Source organism: Bos mutus, chromosome 5 (assembly GCF_027580195.1).
Source record: "Bos mutus isolate GX-2022 chromosome 5, NWIPB_WYAK_1.1, whole genome shotgun sequence".
NCBI lineage: Eukaryota > Metazoa > Chordata > Mammalia > Artiodactyla > Bovidae > Bos > Bos mutus.
The window spans coordinates 49,630,378-49,656,517 of record NC_091621.1 but is presented as its reverse complement, the minus strand read 5'-3'; the positions used below and the strand labels follow the sequence as shown (position 1 = coordinate 49,656,517).

The following is a 26,140-nucleotide window of genomic DNA, read 5'->3' as shown; positions in this document are numbered from 1 at the left end:
TCCACGGGAGGCGGGGCTAGAAGGGGCCTGGCCCGCAGCTGCGACCAATCGAAAGCGGCGGCGGCGTGGGTGGTTGCGTGACGGACAGGCGGCAGGACGTGGGCGCCGCCGCCGCTCCTTCCGGCTGGTTGGGGGACGCCACGGCCGCCGAGCGCATGCCCGCGCTCCGTCGGAGGACGCTCCCGCGCTCAGACCGCGTACCCGCTAGGGGAACCGGTGGGGGTACGTGACCGCGACACCAAGAGGGATCTCGGGGCAGGTACCTAGACTGCACCTCAGACTACTCTGTAAAATTTGTCAGTGTGACCCTGGCCTTGACCGTACCTGAACGGGACCGTCATTTCTGCTGGAAGCGCTTAGTCCCTGGGTGGAAGCAAAGGAGAGAATCACAGACACGATTAACCGGTCTGATAGGCTTCTCTCCCCTGGTCCAATCCCTGGCTCCTTTCCCTTCTCCCTTCCTGCTCCTAATGTCAACCGAAGAGAAAGTAAAGAACCAGAAGAAACAATAGGAAGAAACTGGAATTTGAATTAGCAAGAGAAGTTTGGGGTTGTCTGTTTTGGACTATAACAACAATATTTAATGGGGTGATGTCGTTAACATGTTGCACTATCTAAAGCCCATGCTTGGTCCATTCTCCTAAGAAATTTTAAATCCTCTTCTGATAACAGATGTATATGAAGTGAATCGACCTTAATGCGTCTGTTTCATAGATTAAGAAAAAATAATGAGGTCACGGATAAACAGTTTGCCAAAACAAGGACGTGGACTTGGAAGTGGTCCTGGAACTGACTTCCAGCCACGACATCATTATTTACACTCAAAAATCACAGCTGCGAAATCCTACCATTCTGGCAGTATTCACAAGCTAAGAGGTTCGACTTTATGGTGGGGGTGGGGGTGGGAACTTTAATAGTGTTTAAATAAGGAAAGTAAAAGAAAGGGAAAGTGTAGTCGCTCAGTACTGTTAGACTCTTTGCGGCCCCATGGACTGTAGCCCTCCAGGCTCCTCTGTCCATGGGATTCCCTAGGCAAGAATACTGGAGTGGGTTGCCATTCCCTCCTCCAGAGAATCGTCCTGACCCAGGGATTGAGCCCAGGTCTCCGGCATTCCAGGCAGATTCTTTACCATCTGAGGCACCAGGGAAGCCCTTAAATAGGGAAGGGAGAAGAATGCAATTAACTTGCTGGAGGTGCTGATCTGAAGTCTACCAAGCAATGAATGGAGTGCTTATTAGAAATACAGGTCTTTTGAAAAAAACGCAGCAAATATTATTTTCCAATTAATTAAGGTTAAAAATGTTTTGTAAAAATGTAAATAAAGCATTATATAATGTAATATGTTGTTTCTATCCAAACATGTCTGTTTTTTAATGTGTGTGTGTCTATAGTGCCTACAACTGATATATTACTCATCACCATCGATGACAGTGCACTTAAATACTTCCAGGCAAACAGAGCAAAGCAATGGTACTTTATTGTCAGACAATATGGGAATATTTTCACTAACATAAAAGTGATAAAACTGTGATATAATAAGTATATATTTGGTCCCTGCCCCTGAGTAATATGTTGAGTGATAGGGTAATAAGAGCATCTTTTGTTGTAATGTTTGATTTTTGACCCTGGTTCCAGACACCAGAGCTTCTAAGACCCTTGGAATCCGAGTCTTCAGTGTCTTTTTGCATGCCAGTAAATGGTTGGGTGTCCCTAGATAGCTTTAGGATGGGTGCTGAGCTACAGAAAAACCAAATCATGATTATAAGGTTGGAATTTTCGAGCCCACATTCCCCCTCCACCTTCTGGAGGAAGAGGAACTGGAAGACAATCACCATTGGCCAATTAAATAATCAATTATACCTATATAATGAAACCTCCATAAAAACCCTCAATAATGAGGTTTGGAGAACTTCAGATTGATGAGCATCAAGGTGCTGGAGGATTACCTGTCTGGAGGGTATGGGGAACCTGCCCTATACCTCTCTTCCGTATGGCTGTTATGGAGTGGTAACCTTTGTAATAAACCAATAAGAGTAAATAAAGTATTTCTGTGAGTTCTGTTAGCAATTATATGTGTTTAGTTGTTTCAGTCCTATGGACTGTAGCCCACCAGGCTCCTTGGTCTGTGAGATTTCCCAGGCAAGAATACTGGAGTGTGTTGCCATGCCCTCCTCCAGAGGATCTTCCCACCCCAGGGATCAAACGCACATCTCTTATATCTCCTGCATTGGCAGGGGAGTTTTTTACCAATAGCAACACCTGGGAAGTCCTGTTAGGGATTATAGCAAATTGTATAAGCTGGAGAGAGTGTTGTGAGAACCCCCAATTTATAACCAGTTGGCCCAAAGTACAAGTAACAACCTCGGACTTCCAAGTGGTATCTGAAGTAAGGAGCATTTTTGGTGGGACTGAGCCTTTAGCCTATGGGGTCTGTGCTAACTCTGGGTTGTTAGTACCAAAACTGAATTAAATTGTAGGATACCTGGGTGGTGCCTGGAGAATTGGAGAATTGCTTGGTATGGAAAAAAGCACACATTTGACATCACAAGTGTTGTAAGCAAAGAAAGGAAACAGCTTTTTACATTTAAAGTGACATATTTTGTTTTTTCAAAAATTAGTTTAAAGCTGCTTATTGATGTCACATGCTAAGGCCTTCTCCACTGAAATTCTCCAGTGGAATCTTTTGACTAATATAATAGATTCTCATCTACTGCTTAGCAAGATGGGTTATTTAAAAAATCTGTATTCTTCCCTGCAGCTTATGATAACTCCATCACTGGAATAATATGCTAGAGAACTTAATTACTCCAAAGGAAAATAAGCAGTGGGTGAAACTTCATCATGTAAGAATATCCTTCATATAATCTAGCAGCTTCCCACACAAAACAGTCCAATTTAACGTAGCAAGCAAATAGCAAGTGCATGCATGCTCAGTCATGCCCGACTCTTTGCTTCCCAATGGACTGCAGCCCACCAGGCTCCTCTATCCATGAGATTTTCCAGGCAAGAATACTGGAGTTGGGTTGCCATTTCCTTCTCCAGGGCATCTTCCCAACCCAGGGATCAAACCCGGAACTCAGGCATCTTCCACATTGGCAGGCGGATTCTTTACCATTAGTGCCAGCTGGGAAACCCTCTGGCTGCTAATTTCTATCCATTTAACTCTTTTACATCCATATTTCACAAGTTCTTTGACTCCATCAAGACCTCCAGTTCATTGGCCCTTCTTACTTTCTATGAGCCATTTCCCTTCTTCTTCTTGTTCAATCGATCAGTTATGTCTGACTGTTTGTGACCCCATGGACTGTAGCATGGCAGGCTTCTCTGTTCTTCACTGTCTCACAAAATTTGCCATTTCCCTAGCATCCTTATTTCTATCAAAACCCCACCTAAAACCTATGATCCAACTTTATAGCACCCCCACCCTTTGCAAATATGCTTAACTTCAGCTCTCTCTTGCTCCATTGTTTTCATCTAGCAGAACCCAAACATGACTACCCAACTACTCCATGCTGTACAGGAGCAACTGAATATCACTAGAGGTACAAATATATAGTGGGGGCTATTGGACTCATTTTACACTAAAAGTCACAGAGCTCAAATAGGCACTCAACATTGCCCAGCAGACTCCTGTTATGCTTTCCTCCTGTCTTTTTTCTCTGGATGCCCCATGGTGACTTTCATACCTATAGTTCCTCAGTCTATTCATTTTCTTCTTAACCCACCCCAATCAAGCTGCCTTCTCATCTACTCTGATGAGACTGTTCATATTAAGATCACTAACAACATACATGCTGCCTAATCCAGTGACAAATTTATTTTTTTTCTTTTGCTTTATTTGACTCTTATTCACACTGAGAACACTAGATGGTTCTCTCCTTGTTTTATTCTTGACTTCCTTGACAGTTTACTTTCTGGTTTTTCTTCTCAATGACCATTCCTCCAAATACTTGTTTGAAGACGTCTCGATTGCATATCTTACAGTGCCTCCTTAATGTTCTAAGACCCCTCCTTCCATCTATCCCACATGGCCTAGAAGTGATCTCAACTAGTCTCCTGACTTTAAATTTCATCCATTTGCCCGAGTCTACATCTCCAGTGCTGAATCTCCCCAGGTTTCGGACTTGGATAAAAAACCAGCTACTTCGTTTTTCTGCTTGGGTGTCTAACCAGCATCTCAAACTTAACATGGCCCACCAAAAACTGTTTCGTTTTTATCTTCAAAAGTGCTCCTTCACCAGTTTTCCTTTCTCATTATGTCCTACCCCCAACTACTTAGTTGGAGCCAACCAGAAATCTTGGCATTATCTTCTTTTTGTCTATTTCATCACTTCTCCTCTCTACACCCAGTCCAGCAGGCCTACCTCCAAAACACACACCAGACCTGCCACTTCTTTCCATGGTCCCCTCAGTCCACAGCACCTTCATCTCCTGTCCAAACTGCTGGAAGAGTTTCCTGGTGATCTCCCTGCTTTCCCTTTGGCTTCCCTATAACCTGTTCACTATACAGCAGCTAGAAACAACTTTTTAAAAATACAAATTAAGTAGCATCACTGTCCTCCTTGATTGTAGCTTCCCATCACACTCACAATAAAGTCCAAATACTTTATCCTGGCTCACACAACCTGTTGATCTGGTCCCTCCTGCTTCTCCGCCTTCTACTTACAACACTTAGCTTACTTTGCTTCAGCCTCCTTGAACTGTTTTTTCCTCAGTTGCAAAAAACTTATTCCTGCCTTTGATCAAACAGTTCCTATTTAGGAAATGCTTTGTGATTAATTTCTTGGCATTCATACTGTGTTTTAAAAGTCACCTCCTCAGAGAGATCTCCAAGGATCACCTCATCTAAAGTATTAACGGGGTCTCCAATCTATCAGATTACCCATTCTAATTCTCTGCATAGCAGAGAAAATGGAATACAAGAATCGTGTCTCTTGTTCCCTGCTGTATCCCCAATAATTAAAACAATGCTCAATCCATGATTAGCAATAAATAAATATTTCTTGATGAATGAGGAAAGGAAGATTTAAATGTTTTTACCCCCGCTAAAATTCATGCCTAACAGAAACAGATGAAGTTGAAGAGGTGGCAAAAATACACAGAAGAACTATATAAAAAAGGTCTTAATGACCCTGATAACCATGATGGTGTGGTCACTCACCCAGAGCCAGATACCCTAGAGTGTGAAGTCAAGCAGGACTTAGGAAGCATCACTACGAACAAAGCTAGTGGAGGTGATGGAATTCCAGCTGAGCTATTTCAAATCCTGGAAGATGATGCTGTTAAAGTGCTGTACTCAATATGCCAACAAATGTGGAAAAGTCAGCAGTGGTCACAGGAATGGAAAAGGCCAGTTTTCATTTCAATCCCAAAGAAGGGCAATGTCAAAGAATGTTCAAACTACTGCACAATTGTACTCATTTTACATACTGGCAAGGTACTGCTCAAAATCCTTCAAGCTGGGCTTCAGCAGTATGTGCTCTGAGAACTTCAGATGTACAAGCTGGGTTTAGAAGAGGAACTAGGAAATTCCAACATCCATTGGATCATAGAAAAAAACAAGGGAATTACAGAAAAACATCTGGGTCTGCTTCATTGGCTATACCAAAGCCTTTGACTGTGTGGATCACAACAAACTGTGGAATATTCTTAAAGAGATGGGAATACCAGACCACTTCACCTGTCTCCTGAGAAATCTGTATGCAGGACAAGAAGCAACAGTTAGAACTGGACATGGAACAATGGACTGGTTCAAAACTGGTAAGGAGTACATCGAGGCTGTATATTGTTGCCCTGATTATTTAACTTCTATGCAGAGTACAGCATTCAAAATGCTGGGCTAGATGACTCACAAGCTGTAATAAAGATTGCTGGGAGAGATATCAACAACCTCAGATATGCAGATGATACTATTCTAATGGCAGAAAGCGAAGAGTAACTAAAGAGCCTCTTGATGAAAGTGAAAGAGGAGAGTGAAAAAGCTGGCTTAAAAATCACCATTCCAAAAACTAAGATCATGGCTGCTGCTGCTAAGTTGCTTCAGTTGTGTCCGACTCTGTGTGACCCCATAGACAGCAGCCCACCAGGATCCCCCATCCCTGGGATTCTCCAGGCAAGAACACTGGAGTGGGGTGCCATTTCCTTCTCCAATGCATGAAAGTGAAAAGTGAAAGTGAAGTCGCTCAGTCGTGTCCGACTCTTTACGACCCCATGGACCTGCAGCCCACCAGGCTCCTCCGTCCATGGGATTTTCCAGGCAAGAGTACTGGAGTGGGGTGCCATTGCCTTCTCCGAAGATCATGGCATCCAGTCCCATAACTGTATGGCAAATAGATAGGGGAAAGTGGAAACAGTGACAGATTTTATTTTCTTGGGCTCCAAAATCACTGTGGATATAGTGACTGTAGCCACAAAATTAAAAGACACTTCCTCCTTGGAAGAAAAGCTGTGACCCAACCTAGGCAGCATATTAAAAAGCAGAGACATCACTTTACTGACAAAAGTCCATATAGTCAAAGCTATGGTTTATCCAGCAGTCATGTATGGATGTGAGAGCTGGACCATAAAGAAGGCTGAGCACTGAAGGATTGATGCTTTTGAACTGCGGTATTAGAAAAGACTCTTAAGAGTCCCTTAGACAGCAAGGAGATCCAAACAGTCCATCCTAAAGGAAATCAACCCTGAATATTCATTGGAAGGACTGATGCTGAAACTGAAGCTCCAATACTTTGGCCACCTGATGTGAAGAGCTGACTCACTGGAAAAGATCCTGATGCTGGGAAAGATTGAGGTCAAGAAGAGAAGGGGGTGACAGAAGATGAGATGGTTGTATGGCATCACTGACTTATGGACATGAGTTTGAGTAAACTCCGGGAGTTGGTGATGGACAGGGAAGCCTGGTTTGCTGCAGTTCGTGGGTTCACAAAGAATCAAACACAATTTAATGAGTGAACAGAACAGAAACCTCGTATACTGAAATTCTAACCCCCAAAACTAACAGTATTACTAGGTTGCACCTTTGGGAGATGAGTAGGTCATGAGGGTGGAGCCCTCAAGAATAGGATTAGTGTTCTTATAAAAGAAACCATAAAGAACTCTCTGGTCTCTTCCTTCATGTGAGGATACAAGAAATCAGTGACTCAGATGTCGCCCCTCACCCAACCATGCTGGCACCCTGATCTCAGCCTTCCAGCCTTCATGACTATGACCAATCGATTTCTGCCACCCAGTCTGTGGAATTTTGTTAAAGCAGCCTAAACTAAGACAGAAGGGTACATGATCATTTCCATAACAATTGCTTTACAAACTAATATCTTTGTAAATAAACTAATATCTTCCTACTTGTGAAGATGTGGTTCAAAGCTAACAGTACTTAGAGCAATCCAACGTCTTTGTTCCTACTCAGCAGTCTTTTTTCTTTTGGTTTAATATATGTGTATGTATGTTTCTTAACCCTGGAGAAAGGAAATGGCAATCCACTCAAGTATTCTGGCCTGGAAATTTCCATGGACAGAGGAGCCTGGCAGGCTACAGTAGTCCATGGGGTCGCAAAGAGTTGACCATGACTGAAAGACTGAGCACATGTTTCTTAACTCTTCAAAATTTCCCAATATTTATGGACTGCAAGGAGATCCAACCAGTCCATTCTAAAGGAGATCAGCCCTGGGATTTCTTTGGAAGGAATGATGCTAAAGCTGAAACTCCAGTACTTTGGCCACCTCATGCGAAGAGTTGACTCACTGGAAAAGACTCTGATGCTGGGAGGGATTGGGGGCAAGAGGAGAAGGGGACGACAGAGGATGAGATGGCTGGATGGCATCACTGACTCGATGGACGTGAGTCTGAGTGAACTCCGGGAGTTGGTGATGGACAGGGAGGCCTGGCGTGCTGCGATTCATGGGGTCGCAAAGAGTCGGATACGACTGAGCAACTGATATGATCTGATCTGATGAGAAACAACCTATTCTCTGCCTTCTGTAAATCAGAACATTTTTTCTCCTGGTTAATTTCATGTGTGACCACCAAATGATTCATTTCCAAGTAGAAGCAAATGCATGAAAAATTACAACACGATAAGTAAAGTGCAGATGGTGACTGTATAAATAAGGCAGAGACAGTTTAAGGATTCTAAGGAATGCACACAGGACTACTCACCGGGTATTTGGCAGTGATTAGTTTTTATTCTTCTCAACTGAACTGTTCAGTTTTAACAAATGACCTTAGCATCATTGAACCAACTAATTGAAGTCTAGTATCAGTTTGTGTTTATTTCAACCCTTGAGGGATGGATGAGGAGGGAGGCAAAGGCAAGAACTTCAAAGCAGTGGGAAGATACATGAATTCTCCAGAAGTCCCTACTGATTTTCCCCATACTCTAGTTGACTTAACTCTAAGAAAAGTATCAGGTCTCTACTGAGTTTCTTTGGAAGCAGGTTTAGGAAATTATGTTTTAAAATTTATTAAAAATCATGTATGTATGTGTATATATATATATGCATGTATATACTTACATGGTCATGGTCAAGTCTACTGCATTTAAACCTCAAATAAAGTCAGTCGGAGCTTCCCTGGCTCAGTGGGAAAGAATCTGCCTGCCAATATAGGAGATGCGGGTTCAAGCCCTGGTTGAGGAAGATCCCCTGGAGAACAAAATGGCAACCCACTTCAGTATTCTTGAGCTTAGGACAGAGGAGCCTGGTGGGCTACAGTCCATGGGGTTGCAAAGAGTCAGACACAACTTAGCAACTGAACAACAGCACAGAATCATGTAGAAGTGACACAACAAAAATTCCTCTCTTCCTTTGTGGCTCAGCTGGTAAAAAAATCTGCCTGCAATGCGGAAGATCTGGGTTCAATCCCTGGGTTGGGAAGATCCCCTGGAGAAGGGAAAGGCTACCCACTCCAGTTTTCTGGCCTGGAGAATTCCATGGACTGTATAGTCCATGGTGTCACAAAGAGTCGGACATGGCTGAGCAACTTGCACAATGTAAGTTGGTGCAGCTATACTTACTTTCCATACTATGGAAAACAGTATGGAGGTTGCTCAGAAAATTAAAGGCTGCGATCCAAAAGTCTACAAATAATAAATGCTGGAGAGGGTGTGGAGAAAAGGGAACCCTCTTACACTGTTGGTGGGAATGCAAACTAGTACAGCCACTATGGAGAACAGTGTGGAGATTCCTTAAAAAACTGGAAATAGAACTGCCTTATGATCCAGCAATCCCACTGCTGGGCATACACACTGAGGAAACCAGAAGGGAAAGAGACACGTGTACCCCAATGTTCATCGCAGCACTGTTTATAATAGCCAGGACATGGAAGCAACCTAGATGTCCATCAGCAGATGAATGGATAAGAAAGCAGTGGTACATATACACAATGGAGTATTACTCAGCCATTAAAAAGAATACATTTGAATCAGTTCTAATGAGGTGGATGAAACTGGAGCCTATTATACAGAGTGAAGTAAGCCAGAAGGAAAAACACCAATACAGTATACTAACGCATATATATGGAATTTAGAAAGATGGTAACGATAACCCTGTATACGAGACAGCAAAAGAGACACTGATGTATAGAACAGTCTTATGAACTCTGTGGGAGAGGGAGAGGGTGGGAAGATTTGGGAGAATGGCATTGAAACATGTGAAATGTCATGTATGAAAAAAAAAAAAATTAAAGACAGAATGACCAAATGATCCAGCAATTCCTGGGCATATATCCAAACAAAACTCCAATCCAAAAAGATACATGCATCCCTATGTTCATAACAGCATTATTCACAATAGCCAAGACATGGAAGCAACCTAAATGCCCATCAACAGATGAATGGATAAAGGAGATATGGTGTTCATCTATTCATATACATGACATTCATATATACTATTCATATGTATATGTATATATGGTACTCAGCCATAAAGTGGAGAAGGCAATGGCACCCCACTCCAGTACTCTTGCCTGGAAAATCCCATGGACTGAGGGGCCTGGTGGGCTGCAGTCCATGGGGTTGCTAAGAGTTGGACACGACTGAGCGACTTCACTTTCACTTTTCACTTTCATGCATTGGAGAAGGAAATGACAACCCACTCCAGTGTTCTTGCCTGGAGAATCCCAGGGATGGGGGATCCTGGTGGGCTGCCATCTATGGGGTCACACAGAGTCGGACACGACTGAAGTGACTTAGCAGCAGCAGCAGCCATAAAGAAAGAATGAAATAATGCCATTTGTCGCAACATGACTGTAACTAGAGATTATCATATTAAGTGAAGTCAGACAGAGAAAGACAAATACCAGGACTTCCCTGGCAGTCCAGTGGTTAACACTGTGTTTCCACTGTGGGGCCACAGAATCCTCTAGCTCACTTCAAAATGTCTGAACTCTAAACTGACTCATCACTCCCCTCTTTAGCCCATCCTTCACTCACTTCCCTATGACCTCCTGGGTTCCCATACCATTGCTGGCACTACCATACCCAAGCTAGAAATCTGCCATCTTTGCCTGTTCTCCTTTTATTTCTGCCCACATTTAATTAATCACCTTGTTCTGTAAATTCTGCTTCACATCATCCCCGTTTTCAAGTCACTCCTTTCTGACCTAGGAGCAACTCCTCTCTGATCTTGTTCTTGCATCCATCTAATTCATTCTCTACCCCGCAGCTTGAGTGATGTTACTAAAGCACAAACCTGATCTTCATTACTCCCCAGCTTAAAATTCCTCACTAGTCCCCATCATTTGAGGACAAAAACCCCAAACTGTGATTTGAAAGCCTTCCATGCCACTTGACGTTATTTTCTTTTTGCGCTGTATGCTTCAGGCATGCTGAACTACTGCAGTTTTTTGGCTCAGCACAGTCTCTCCCTGACTTCTGGGCCACGACACTTGGCTGAATGTTTGCTACATTCATCCTCCTTTTGTCGTCTAATTCCTACTCTTTCCGAACTCTCGCCCTGCCCCCAGTTAAGCTACGGGGCCTATACGTATCTCCATTTTGTACTCAACCCTTTGAAGGATGAGAAGGGAACATCACAGACTCAAAACACTTTAAGTTACCTGAAAATTCTGTCCCTGAGGAGCATCATTTGGCCACCTCCTCTTGTTCTGAATAAAGACCCCGCAAATTTTCAACTATAATTGGCTTCTCAGGTAGTTTTGTCTTCAAAGAGTAAATGCACTTATCCTGTTGAGGCAAGCAGAACAATCCACATGAACATTTTATTGCCCACTGTAAATTAATAAAATGACATTTCAGTCACTGTAAGCATGAATAAAATGAGTCTGCCAAGAAAAGACTTTACTTTCAATGTGCTTGACAAAAATTCAAGTTTTGAGTCTGCAAAGCAGATTCAGAGCTTGTACCACATTGAATTTACCAGTGTAAATACACTTCCTGAGGTCTCTTGACAGCTAGCCATCTGGCCTCCCTAGGCAGTATAATTAGAAAGATGAGTTGTATAGAATTTAGACTGACTGCACTTCCATCTTCTCTTATGATTTGATAGAAACTCATTGATAGAAGATTCCACAGACCACCTAATTCAGTGTGTTGCTTAAGTCCATAGATGGCTTAGAATAGTCTGAAAATCTAAAGTAGAGTATTACAGTCAGGGCTCAAATAAATGGTCCTTTGTAAAATACTAATCTGAAAATGTCTTGCCACCACAGGTAGCATGAATGAGAAGTGGGAGATGACAAAGTACTTTACATAACATAATTATTATTGACAGTTAAAGTATTATTGTGTAAAAAATATCTAGGTCTCTGGGTGGAAGAATGCCTCTTTCTTTTTCTTTCTCTCTCCCCTTCTCTCTCGCTTATATCCATCTATATTAAGACAATTAAGGGAGAAAAAAATCTACCTGATAACTCAGGGCAATCACTTATTCATGTTATCACTTCTAAATTATATTACAATAGTATACTTGATGTCAGCATTGCAAGATTACATAAAAAATAACGCATTGTACACTTTTTAAAAGTGTTTTAAGAACTATGCTTGTTACAGATTAGTTGGCTAAAAGTGGGATCCAAAAATATATTTAACTTGACAGATTTTGGCTAATATATAAAATGTATACTTAGTTGACAAAAAACAAGCAAACAAATTAATTTGCAAAGAAAATTAAGAACAATTTTTGGAAAATACCATCTCCTTCTTCTCCCTTTTACCTTGTAGGGAAAGAAAACCTTTTCCTCTACCCTCTTAGCTCAAGTACCTGCAGAGGTACAAATTAAACTAATAAAATACAGATTAACAGGAGAAAAGGCATACAAGTTTTATTAATGTTAGTATTTACATGTGTATGATAACTTTACCCCCTCTCCCCCTAAAAAAAGAAGTGAAAAATCCAAAGAAGTGGTTAGACTTAGGGGCTTATATATCATTTTAACAAATGGTGATATATTGTAGAAAAGTTACTAGACAAAGCAAAGGGAGTTTGGGCTTCTAGGGCAGAGGAATTGTGGGGAAAGTGACAAGAAAATATATGAGTAGAAGGAATGGAGGATAAGTGTTATTTGAATGTTTTGTTTATGCAAACTCATCTCAGTGCCAGCTTTCCATCTCCAACATCGTAAGTTAATTAAAAAGCAGACCATTAATAAATTAATTAAACAGCAGGCAATAACTAGTAGCCCACTTAAGCAAACCAAAACCTAAGCCTGGACCTCCCTGGTGCTGCAGTGGATAAGAATCTGCCTGTCAATGCAGTGGACACGGTTTCGATCCCTAGTCTGGGACGATCCCACATGCCGCAGAGCAGATAGACTTGGGGGCCACAACTACTGGGCCCAAGTTCTAAAGCCCCTGAGCTGCAGAACTGAGCCCGCATGTTGCAGTTACTAAAGCCTGCGTGCCTAGAGCCCATGCTTCACAAGAGAAGCTGCTGCAATGAGAAGCCTGAGCCCTGCAACCAGAGAAAGCCTGTGCATAGCAACAGAGACCCAGCACAAGGAAATAAATAAATTAAAATTTAAAAACAAACCAAAACACTAAATCTAAGACTGAAGTGCCTTAAGGTTAAGAAATCAAAACCTAAGAACAACCTGTCACAAACAGCCAACCAGGCTTTCTGAATTAGTGCAACTGCTCAAGCTATGAAGTGAAGTGAAAGTGAAGTCACTCAGTCATGCCCGACTCTTGGCAGCCCCATGGACTATAGCCTATGAGGTTCCTTCATCCATGGAATTTTCCAGGCAAGAGTACTGGAGTGGGTTGTCATTTCCTTCTCCAGGAGATCTTCCCAACCCAGGGCTTGAACCCGGGTCTCAAGCTATAGCTAATCAAGTAATATCCTTGCTTTGCTTCTTCCTCCACTCTGTAAAAGTCTTTTCCCTGGCTCTTGTTGGTGAAATGATTTTAACTACTTCCAATTAGGCATTACCCAATTCAAATCAAGTTTTGCTCAAATACACCCTTAAAATATTTAATATGGCTCAGTTTATCTTTGAACAAGCAATAAGGATAGCTCTCTTCTTGCTGAGCGACTTCACTTTCTTTCTTTCTTCTTGCTGGTACCATAGAGGGGAAAAATGTATGCCCTGCTTTTAAACAAAAAGATAGAGGGTAGACAGCACTGTTTAAAAAAAAAAAAATCAAAGAAGACAATTTAGGTGATACAAACAAATTTTAATGCTTCACAGATCCACAGTCTCCTTTGGAGAACTGCAAAATGAGGTGGAAGGCAAAAAGTTTTTATATGATAAGGAATATCTGATGAACTGGTGCCATATTATCAAACTTGTTTGGGTGAGAAGGCCCAGAGTTGGCTTGGCATTCAGGGTTTGTTGAATAAATATTCAACTGGCCCTCTGTATTCAGCTTCCCTGGTGGCTCAGAGGATAAAGCGTTTGCCTGCAATGCGGGAAACCCGGGTTCAATCCCTGGGTTGGGAAGATCCCCTGGAGAAGGAAATGGCAACCCACTCCAGTATTCTTGCCTGGAGAATCCCATGGACAGAGGAGCCTGGCGGGCTATAGTCCACAGGGTCGCAAAGAGTCAGACATGACTGAGCGATTTCACTTTCTTTCTGTATTCATGGTTCCACATATGCAGATTCAACCAAACATGGATTGAAAATATTCAAAAAAAGAAATTCCAGAAGGTTCCAAAAAGCAAAATTTAAATTTACCACACTACCAAATTCATTGTTTGAGACCATCATCACCCTGATAACAAAACCAGACAAAGTTACCCCAACAAAAGAAAATTGCCGACCAATATCACTGATATGAACATAGATGCAAAAATCTTCAACAAAATATTAGCAAACCAAATTCAACAATATGTTAAAAGAATTATATGCTATGATAAAGGGGAATTTAGCCCAGGGATGCAAGGATGATTCAATATCTGCAAATCAATCAATATGATACACCTTATTAACAAATTGAATGACTAAATTACAAAAGTATCTTATCAATGGAGAAGACATCTACTTAAATGTGCATGAGAAATTTTATCCTTCATTACCAGGCTTTTCCTGGTAACCTCCTTGCTTACATCTTTGAAACAGTTTCTCAGAGCTATTTGAGAGTCTATCTCTGGGGTTTTAGTTCTCAGTAAGACACTCAACATTAAAACTCAACATTCAGAAAACTAAGATCATGGGGTCTGGTCCAATCACTTCATGGCAAATAGATGGGGAAACAGTGACAGACTTTATTTTGGGGGGCTCCAAAATCACTGCAGATAGTGACTGCAGCCATGAAATTAAAAGACACTTGCTCCTTGAAAGAAAGGTTATGACCAACCTACACAGCATATTAAAAAGCAGAGACATTACTTTGCCAACAAAGGTCCATCTAGTCAAAGGTATGGTTTTTCCAGTAGTCATGTATGGATGTGAGAGTTGGACTATAAAAAAAGCTGATTGCCAAAGAATTGATTCTTTTGAACTGTGGTGTTGGAGAAGACTCTTGAGAGTCCCTTGGACTGCAAGGAGATCCAACCAGTCCATCCTAAAGAAAATCAGTCCTGAATATTCATTGGAAGGACTGACACTGAAGCTGAAACTCCAATACTTTGGCCACCTGATGTGAAAAACTGACTCATTGGAAAAGATCCTGATGCGGCGAGTTTGAAGGCAGGAGGAGAAGGGGACGACAAAGGATGAGATGGTTGGATCGTTATCCCCAACTCAATGAACGTGAATTTGAGTAAACTCCGGGAGTTGGCGATGGACAGGGAGGCCTGGAGTGCTGCAGTCCATGGGGTCACAGAGTCAGACACAACTGAGCGACTGAACTGAACTGAAGACACTGAATAAATCTGACCCACAGCTTTTACACTGTGCTTTTAAAGTCAGTAGTTCTAGTCTTAATTTTTTGAGATACTGACATAGTGGCTGCAGCAACTCATATTCTTAACAACAGTACAGGAGGGTTTCCTTTTCTCCACATTCTCAACAACACTTGCTATTTCTTGTCTTTTTGATGCTAACCATTCTACAGATGTGAGGTGATAGCTCAGTGTGGTTTTGACTTGCATTTCCCCAATAATTAGTGATGCTGAACATCATATGCTTGTTGATCATCTATATGTCTATTTTGGACAAAAGTTCAGATCCTCTGCCCATTTAAAAAATTTTTGTATTATTTTTTGGCTGCGCTGGGTCTTAGTTTCTGCATGCGGGCTTTCTCTGGTTGGGGGTGGGGCGGGGCGGCTACTCTTCATTGTGGTGCACAGGCTTCTCACTGCTGTGGCTGCTTCTGTTGCAGGGCATGGACTCTGGGCACAGGGCCTTCAGCAGTGGTGGCACATGGGCTTAGTTGCTCCACAGCATGTGAGATCTTCCTTGACCAGGGATTGAATGCATGTCCCCCGCATTGGCAGGCAGACTCTCAACCTCTGAACCACCAGGGAGGTCCCCTCTGCCCATTTTTAAACTGGGGTGTCTGTTGTCGTTGTTGAACCCCTTTATGTGCCCTGTGCCTAGTTAGGCTAGACAAACCAAAAAGTCAGAGTTCGGAGCAGAGAAAGGTTTATTGAAGGGTCAAACAAGGAGCGTGGGAAGCTTTTGCTCAAAATACCCAACTCCCTGATGGATTTCTGGAAAGAGTTTTTTTGTTTGGTTTGGTTTGGTTTGGTTTTTGGTTTTGGGGGTTTTTTGGCCGCACTGTGTGGCTTGTGGGAATCTTACTTCCCTAACCACCAATCAAACCTGGGCCCTCAGCAGGGAAAGCAAGGAGTCCTAAACATGGAACTGCCAAGGAATTCCACAGGGAAGAGGTTTTTAAAGGCAGCATTTGGGGTGAGGGCTGTAGGGGACATGACTTCTGACTGATGTGTGGTGACATAACAGGGTGGTGTTCCAGGAATCTCAGTCATCAACCTTTGGTCTCAGGATGCAGTTACCATTTTTCCACCTGGGTGGGCCCTACTTCCCGCAGAACATCTCAAAGATATATCATTGTCGCTCACTGGTGTCTGACTCTTTGAGACCCCAGGGACTGCAGCACGCCAGGCTTCCCTGTCCTTCACTATCTCCAGGAATTTGCTCAAACTCATGTCCATTGAGTCAATGATGCCATCCAACCATTTCACCCTCTGTCTCCTGCTTCTCCTCCAGCCTTCAATCTTTCCCAGCATCAGGGTCTTTTCCAATGAGTTGGCTCTTTGCATCAGGTGGCCAAAGTATTGGATTTTCAGCTTCAGCATCAGTCCTTCCGATGAATATTCAGGGTTGATTTTCTTTAGCATGGACTGGTTGGATCTCCCTGCTGTCCAAGGGACTCTCAAGAGTCTTCTCCAACACCACACTTCAAAAGCATCAATTCTTCAGCACTAAACCTTCTTTATGGTCCAACTCTTACATCCATACATGATTACTGGAAAAAACCATAGTTTTGACTACATGGACCTTTGTTGACAAAGTGATGTCTCTGCTTTTTAATACACTGTCTAGGTTAGTCATAGTTTTTCTTCCAAGGAGCAAGCATCTTTTAATTTCAGCTGTCACTGTCCACCGTGATTTTGGAGTCCAAGCAAATAAAGTCTGTCACTGTTTCCATTTTTTCTCCATCTATTTACCATGAAGTGATGGGACTAGATGCCATGATCTTAGTTTTTTTAATGTTGGGTTTTAAGCCAGCCTTTCACTCTCCTCTTTCACCTTCATCAAGAGGCTCTTTATATGTATCAGGTTCTTATGTATATCCCTCAAGGAGGAACTAGGACTGATTTATCACCAAAGTACTGTTTCTTGACTATTTTCCTTTATTTCTGCATTTCCTCAGTTCCCTAACTAGTAACTGCTTAAATCTGCTCTTTAGAACTCAAGACCCTGTTGCTGGGAAAGATCGAAGCAAAAGGAGAAGTGGGCAGCAGAGGATGAGATGGTTAGACAGCATCACTGACTCAGTGGATATGAATTTGAACAAACTCCAGGAAATAATAAAGGACAGGGAAGCCTGGCGTGCTGCAGTCCACAGGGTCACAAAGAGTTGGACATGACTTACCGACTGAACCACAAGAGAACTCAGGGAAGGCCTGCTGCTGCTGTTAAGTTGCTTCGGTCATGTCTGACTCTGTGCGACCCCATAGACGGCAGCCCACCAGGCTCCCCCATCCCTGGGATTCTCTCAGGCAAGAACACTGGAGTGGGTTGCCATTTCCTTCTCCAATGCATTAAAGTGAAAGTGAAGTTGCTCAGTCGTGTCCAACTCTTAGCGACCCCATGGACTGCAGCCTACCAGGCTCTTCCATCCATGGGAGTTTCCAGGCAAGAGTACTGGAGTGGGGCCTACTGGAGACCAAAGCCTTTTTCTACAAGCAAGAAAGGGGAGCTCTGGAAAGGCTTCTGTACTGGGGAGAGCCTCACAGGCTCCTGCTCATTTTCAGTGTCCCCTTTTCTTTGATAGTCCTCTGTCCTATTCTGTGAGGAATACGCACAGGACAAGAAAGGGAATACAGTTCTGGGCAGAGAGTTTAATCATAAACTCAGCAGAGGAACTTTGTTTCTGGAGGAGTCAGTTCCAGTATTGTATGGGTTCTTTCTATATATTTGGATATTAACCCTTTATCAGATACATGATTTGCAAATTTTTCTCCCATTCAGTAGGCTGTCATTTCATTTTGTTGATGCTTTCCTTTGGTGTGCAGAAATTTATTTATTTTTATTTTTGTTTCTCTTGCCTGAGGAGACATATCCAAAAAAATATTGCTAAGACTGATGTCAAAAAGTGTACTGCCTATTTTCTAGGATCTTTTGTTTTTTTGGCCATGCAGCTTGTGGGATTCTAGTTTCCCAACCAGGAATTGAACCCAAATCCCCTGCAGTGGATGCACAGAGCCAACCACTGGCCCACCAGGGGAGTCCCAATGTACTAGGTACTGCCTGTTTTCTTCAGGGAATTTAACGGTTTGCCGTTTACATTCAAGGTTTTAATCCATTTAGAGTTAATTTTTTTATATGATGTAAGATTGGGATCTAGTTTTAATCTTTTGCATATGGCTATCTAGTTTTCCCAACAGCATTTACTGAAGAGACTTTCTTTTTTCCCTTGTATGTTCTTGGCTCCTTTGTCATAAATTAGTTGCGTGTGTGTGTGTGTGTGTGTGTGTGTGTGTTTCCTCTCAGTCTCAGAAATGTAATCTTAGTCAACCAGTTTGGAATTTCCTGGTCATCACCAGTGAGGTCATCTGTCATGTGAGCCCTCTAGCCCCCAGAGGAAGAAGAAGCAATCTGCATGATAAAAGCTATTGCAATTCTCCTCCCCCTAAAAAGAGGTGCTGGCCCCAAATAATTCTTTTTCTTTTGGAAATAACTTCTTTGCCCCACCCTCCTTTCTATAAAAGCCTTCCATTTTGTATCATTCCCTGGAGTGCTCTTCTAGTTACTACACAGCCTGCTTCCTGATTAATTCAATCACTGAATAAAGCATTAGAATCTTCAAGTTTACTTGGTTGAATTTTGTTTTGTTTTAACACATACAACCAATTTAGTGGAATAATTTACAATTGAAAAGTTGTAGGTAGATAAATTAGTACTCCTGTCCCTTGATTTTGAGAATGTTGGTGACTTTAAAATACTGTGAGGTAGAATAGAATAGGAGACGGCAATGGCACCCCACTCCAGTACTCTTGCCTGGAAAATCCCATGGACAGAGGAGCCTGGTGGGCTGCAGTCCATGGGGTCGCTAGGGGTCGGACACGACTGAGCGACTTCACTTTCACTTTTCACTTTCATGCATTGGAGAAGGAAATGGCAACCCACTCCAGTGTTCTTGCCTGGAGAATCCCAAGGATGGGGGAGCCTGGTGGGCTTCCGTCTGTGGGGTTACACAGAGTCGGACACGACTGAAGTGACTTAGCTTAGCTTAGAATAGAATAAAGAATCCATTGTATCATTTGCTCTGACTTGGGAAGTTGAAGACACACAGAAAGACCAAGCCATTTTTCAAGCCTTAGGACATTTGGAAAGGCCAACTCATTTTTTAAGCCTGCATAGTATTTGCTGTCCCTGATTAGGATGCTGGCTTGACTAACGGTGCCAACAGTTTAAAAAGAACTACAATTATTTTCGGTTTGTTCCATTTTATTGTATTTTAAATTTTTTCGTTCATTTCTTTTATTTGGAAAATTAATAACTACTAAAGTTTGGGAGGAATGGTTTTACTCAAATTCTCTAAACAAATGTTTGCAAGATCTTTTCGTTGTATTGTCAGTTGTTTACTCAAACAACAGTTAGTTTAGAAGTTTTTTTTCATGTAGAAGAAATACTAACTGTTGAGACATAGGTTTGACTAGCAAACAAAATTTACCTGGGGTTGTAAAATGTTCTACAAAATGTTCAATAAAATAAAGGCAAAATACAGGACTATCTTGGTAGATAAGAATTAACCCAATTTTATTTGAAAGGAGCCCGCTAGTAAGTAAACCTTTTCTACACTGAAAAATGTTCTATTAAATATTGCAAGCACCGTATGTTGTTTTTAAAGTGTTTTACACAACAGTACCAAGTTGCAATTGTGCTAAGACGTATCTGACTCTTTTGCAACCCCTTGGACTGGCGCCTGCCATGCTTTGTCCATGGGATTTCCCAGGCAAGAATACTGGAGTGGTTTCCTACTCTAGGAGATCTTCCTGGATCAGGGGTTGAACCCATGTTTCTTGCATTGGCAGATGGATTCTTTACCCCTGAGCCACCAGGGAATTACTTTGCAAGTTTTCATTGCAAACAGAAAGCTTGTAGCTTACACATATTGAGCTGTTAGTTACCAGAGCTTTTCTGAACTTCTTGCTTACATTATTATATTTCACTTATCCTCCCAATAATCTGATGAGATAAAGAGTACTGAGGTTTAAACAATTTGCCCAGACCAAGAAGTGGTTGATCCAGCATGTAGAGCCAGGTAGTCTTACTCCAAAGCCTGTTCTCTTAATGATTTTAAATATTTGAATATTTACTGGACTGGCAGAAAAAACACCAGTAAAATAGGCAATCATTATAGGAGTTTAATTATTTTATTTACATATTGTGAAAATAATTATTTAAATAAGGAATCCATTAGACTGAGGTGGCTCTATTCTTAGCAGCCTACCCAACCAAACCAAAACTTAAGCTTCAAGGTTAAGAAATCAAAATCAAAATCATAAACATCTAACCATGGTTTTCCAAGTAAGGTAAACACTTAAGCTATGGCTAATGAAATAACTTTTTGCTTGGCTTCTGCTTCTTGCTTATAAAAATCTTTCCACTAGCTTCTGCTGATAGAGTGCACCTAATCACTTCTAGTTTGGCACTGCCTGATTAAAATAGATTTTTGTTCAAATAAACTCTTAAAAATGTTAATATGTCTCAGTTTCTCTTTTAACACTAAATATGTATTTTAAAAACATTCTCATAAACTTTTATCTCCTATAACTGTATGGTCTTCATAATTTTCATTTCTAATGTCTAAATCAACGTTAGAATGTTAGAAATCAACCCAAAGGACTTCCCTGGTGGTCCAGTAGTTAAGAGACCACCTGCTAATACAGGAGACAGGGGTTAAATCCCTGGTCAGGGAAGATTCCATATGCCACAGGGCAACTAAGCCCATATGCCCCAACTACTGAAGGCTCCATGCCTTGGAGCCCGTGGTCTGCAATAAGAGAAGCCACCACAACAAGAAGCCCTTGCACGGGTAGCCCCCGCTCACTGCGACTAGAGAAAGCCCACACACAGCAATGAAGACCCAGCACAGCCAAAAACAAACACATTTTAAAAATTAAAAAAAAAAAAATCAGCCCACGAATTTAAAAAATCACTATTACATATCAGTTTTTTGTTTGTTTGCTCACTAAAGGTTTTTAGTAAATCAGAACTACATAAATCACATTCTATATGTTAATACATAATTTTCAAAAAGGTAAAAATCATGACTCTCCTAGTTGTTTACCTCATTAATGACAGAACCAGCAGAATAATAAACCTTGTTCAAATGGAGCGTAGAAAGACAAAGGTATTTATCGTTACTGAGAGGAGAAAGAATGCTGGAATAAGATTACTAAATTACATTAAAATTGGGTAATATACCATTGGGCAATAAAACTAATCTTTCAGTTTCAACCCAAGCTCTTCTACTGGACACAAATCACTTGTATCTCTATGAGACAAAGTTATCTGCATTGCTAAAAAAAACACTATTTGTGTCAAACTCTGTCTGGTTTTCTTCAATTTAAAATCTACCCTTACAGCCATTTTTACCATTTATCACTATCACATTACATATTTTACATGTTTACCTTGTTTATGGTCTGTTCCTACCATTTAGAATATAAAGGCAGAATTTTTTCGTCTTTTGTGCATTGCAGAATGCCCAACACCTAAAATAATGTCTGATCCTTGGTAGGTACTCAAAATATATGTTGAATGAATAAATGAGTGAAGAAAAAAAAAAAAGAATGATATGGTTGACTTTAAAAACATTAGCCATATTAAGAGGAAAAGTGTAAAGTAACCAAGTCTAGAGTAAATTAGCATCCGGTACCATCACTTTGTGGCAAATAGATGGGGAAAAAGTGGAAACAGTGACAGATTTTATTTTCTTGAGTTCCAAAATAACTGCAGATGAAGACAGCAATCATGAAATTAACGCTTGCTCCTTGGAAGAAAAACTATGACAAACCTAGACAGCATACTAAAAAGCAGAGACATCACTTTGTCAACAAAGGTCTGTATAGTCAAATCTATAGTTTTACCTGTAGTCATAGATGGATGTTTGAGAGTTGGACCATAAAAAATGCTGAGTGCCAAAAAATTGATGTTTTCGAAGTACGTTGCTGGAGAAGACTTTTGTGAGTCCCTTGGACAGCAAGGAGATCAAACCAGTCAATCCTAAAGGAAATCAACCCTGAATATACTTTGGCCACCTGATGTAAAGAGCCAACTCATTGGAAAAGACCCTGATGCTGGGAAAGATTGAAGGCAAAAGAACGGGATGACAGAGGATGAGATGGTTGGATGGCATCGCTGACTCAATGGACATGAGTTTGAGCAAACTCCTGGAGATCATGAAGGACAGGGAAGCCCAGTGTGGTGCAGTCCATGCGGTCACAAAGAGTCAGACATGATTTAGTGACTGAACAACAATGAACAAACTAAATTGCTTGAAGGATAGCCAAACCCTCATATTGGTGCTTTGATAGAGGAAATTTTCCAGCCCAACTTTCTGCAGAAATATTAATAGAAATGGCATATGATGAGATGGAGAAACAAGCAGCAAAGCAGCATCTGTAGAAAATCTGTTAGCTTCACATTCTCAAGGTGAAAATAGAGAGGAAACAACCATGTCTTCTCTGAAGACAGCTGGGGCTTGGGGAAGAACCAGACCCGGATTGTAAAATTTAGCAAAATAAATTTCACCTCAAGAAGCCATTTGTTACTGAAGGGATCAAAATATGCCACTTTGGCATAAGGATTATTTTGAGCTGATGGCAGTTAAGAAACAGCAAGCATTGAGGAAAAAAACTCTCGCCCTCCCCCCATCTGGCCAAGAGCAAAAACGTACATCTTCATTTGTAAAAGTGTTTCCCTCACCTGTACTAAGAAGAGAAATCTATCATTCCCCAGGGACTCTTAATAACTGAAGATGGTTCTAGACTCTTACCTTCCCAGAGACTGATACCAAGTGCAATCTAAATGACAAACCTCACAAGTACCTTTATCTTCCATGTTCCCAGGAACTCAAACTCCTTCCCTTTGTCTTGTCCTTCACAAATGTATTGCTCATTGTTGAAATGACATATAAGCCTTTGGGCCTGATCAGTCCTTGGGTGTGTTCACGTCATTTCTGGTAGACCTCTGACACGCACATTTGATAAATCTTCTTTTCTTGTTAATCTGTCTTTTGCCAGTTCAATTTGCATGGCCCCAGCCACTGAACCTAAGAAGGGAGGGGGAAGAGATTTTTTTCTCCCATTTCCAGCCACTTTACCTTCCTTGTTGGCATCTACTCTGAAAATTTGGTCGTATTTTTAAACATGATATCTTTAAGACTATCACCTAAGTAATCTTTAATCACTTTACAGTAATATATTAATTCAGTTCAAAATATTTGACAACTAGATGAAAAGAAGGACTTTAATGAGATAAATCCAAGTTGACAATCTTTTTAATGTGCAAACATTTTGCTGTCTCAATCAGAGGCTTATTTCATACCACACTAGAGAAAATTTAGCTCTTACATTGTTCCTTGCATCCTCAAAAATACCATACATATAGGGTATTTTATTTGGTCTTTAGCCCAGAAGCTTGTTATTAATAGATTTAAATCTTGTCTAGAGGCATCTGCTAAAATAAAATAGTAATTCAAATAACTTTTTAAATGTTAATATTTTTATATATGAACTTATTTTTAATTGTGATAAGATATTTATGAACTACACAGTAGGAATTGGAAGAACTTCCTCTCTAAAGGACCAGATAGTATACATTTTAGACTTTGTAGGTCATATGGTTTCTGTAGCAACTGCTCAACTCAGCTACTGTGCTATGAAACAGCATAGACCGTAACTGAACAAATGGACATGCTTACCTTCTTTTTTTGATTTATTTGGCTGTGCCAGGTCTTAGTTGTGGCTTGCAGGATTTTTGATCTTCGTCTAGGCATGTGGCATCTTTAGCTGCAGCATGTGGGATCTATAAATTACATTTCTTACACTGAAATTGCTTGGTTTTAATATCTCCATTATACCTGTTGACCTGAAGGAAGCAGACTGCTGGATATTCCTCCAGCAAATATGGGTTTATACTTGATCAGCAGAGAACTGCACTTCAGGTTCTGAAACCATGGCAAGATAGGTACAAGTCCTGGCACAGCAGGGGAGGAGAATGCTTTTAAGGAGAGGAAAAGGAAGTTGGGAGGGCTATCGTAAAAGAGTCCATGGCGTTTCATTGGCTGAGTCCTTGCTAGAAAAGAAATGCTTCTCCTCTCCTCCAGGGTTCTGCTATAGTGTCAGGGTGTGGGAGCTCCCCCTTCTGGTCTCGTCACTCGTTGATTAATTTTACATACCCAACTTCTGAAAATGAGAGTGTTTCTTCTCTCCTATCCCCTTTCTTATATTCCTTGAAAGTGTGTTAGAACTCACCTATAAAATTATCTGGGCCTGGTGATTTTCTTTGAAGGCATGAGAATATTTTTAAATGCTGATTACATTTTAACAATTTTTCCTAAATGTTCATTTGTGTGTTCTCTCCTTTTAATTTCTGTTTATCATGATAATTTCCCTTTCTGCCACTATCTCTGGTTTTATTCTTTTGTTTTCTCCTCTAATCTCTTAGATTGGAAGCTTAGCTTATTAACTTTAAGGCATTACTTTTCTTTCTAATATAAGTATTGAAAACATGCATTTTCCTCTCCAGGAAGTATTTTTTAAAATTTTCAAACATACACTATTAAAAGAAAAAAAATCTTTTAAAATGCATTTCTAACTCAATTGCATTGTTTCTAAAGAATATGGTCTGTATACACCAGTTTTTAAAAAACTTATTCAAACTTGTCTAAACAGTTTGGCCATATACCTGAATGGTTTTCACATAAATGCTTTAGGGGCACTTGACAGGAATGTATGGAATCCAGCTGTCAGGTATAGGGGTCTATATGTAACCAACAGATGAAGTTTGTTACTGCATTTTTCAAATCATCTGTATTCCTTCTGATGCCTTTTATGATTGCTTGATTAAATACTGATGTGATATATCAGAATCTCCCACTGTGCTGGTGGATTTATTGATTTTCCTTATAGTTCTGGCAACTTTTACATTATGTTTTTTTTTTTTTTTTTTGGCTGTTCCGGGTCTTACTTACAGTACACGAGATCTTCACTGCAGCATGTGGCATCTAGCCCCTTGACCAGGGGTCAAACCTGGGCCCCCCTGCATCAGGATAACAGAGTTTTAACCACTGGGGCCACAAGGGAAGTTTCTACTTTATGTATTTTAAAGTTGTGCTATGAAGCCTTTACACCTTTAGAATTCTCAAATTTTGAGGATATGAGTCATCTATCAATGTTTTTACCATTATTTCAGTAATATTTTTTTAATTTTAAGGTCTAAAGTGAATATAGTCATACCATCTTTATTTTAGGCCCCTTCCTTGGTGGCTCAGATGAAGAATCTGCCTGCAATGAGGAAGATCTGGGTTTGATCCCTGGGTTGGGGAGATCCCCTGGAGAAGGGAACGGCTACCCATTCCAGTATTCTGGCCTGGAGAATTTCATAGACAGAGGAGCCTGGCAGGCTACAGTCCATGCGGTCACAAACAGTTGGACGTGACTGAGCAACTTTCACTTCACTTCACCTTTATTTTGGTCATTATTTGTTTTAGTACTTTTTTTTTTTTTTACATCCTTTGCATTTTAGTCTCTTTTTTAATGGTTTAGACAGTGGTGTGCTGGCAAATGCATAACAACCAGCTCTCTGGGAAGGCAAGGTAGAATCTGATTTGTAGAATTTATTGATTTCTTTTGTATCAATACTCCCACCTGAGATTGCTAGATAAAGGTCAGGCTGCACAGTTAAATCTGAATTGCAGATAAACAATTATTTTTAATATAAGTGTATCTCAAATAGTGCATGGAACACACATTTAAAACATATTTGTGGTATCAGTGCCAAAATGGGGACCTCCTGGGGCAATCACGCCAAGGAGTATTCC

At 41.0% G+C, this 26,140-nt stretch overlaps 1 long non-coding RNA gene across 1 annotated transcript; it reads right to left on the bottom strand.

Annotated features, from left to right (window-relative positions):
• Positions 1–11,073: 11,073 nt before the first annotated feature.
• Positions 11,074–24,347, bottom strand: LOC138987829 (uncharacterized). The gene is made up of 3 exons (XR_011464120.1): positions 24,020–24,347; positions 23,145–23,368; positions 11,074–11,180 (listed from the first exon to the last, which is right to left on the bottom strand). It is a non-coding gene; the product is annotated as an uncharacterized lncRNA (long non-coding RNA).
• Positions 24,348–26,140: the final 1,793 nt, after the last annotated feature.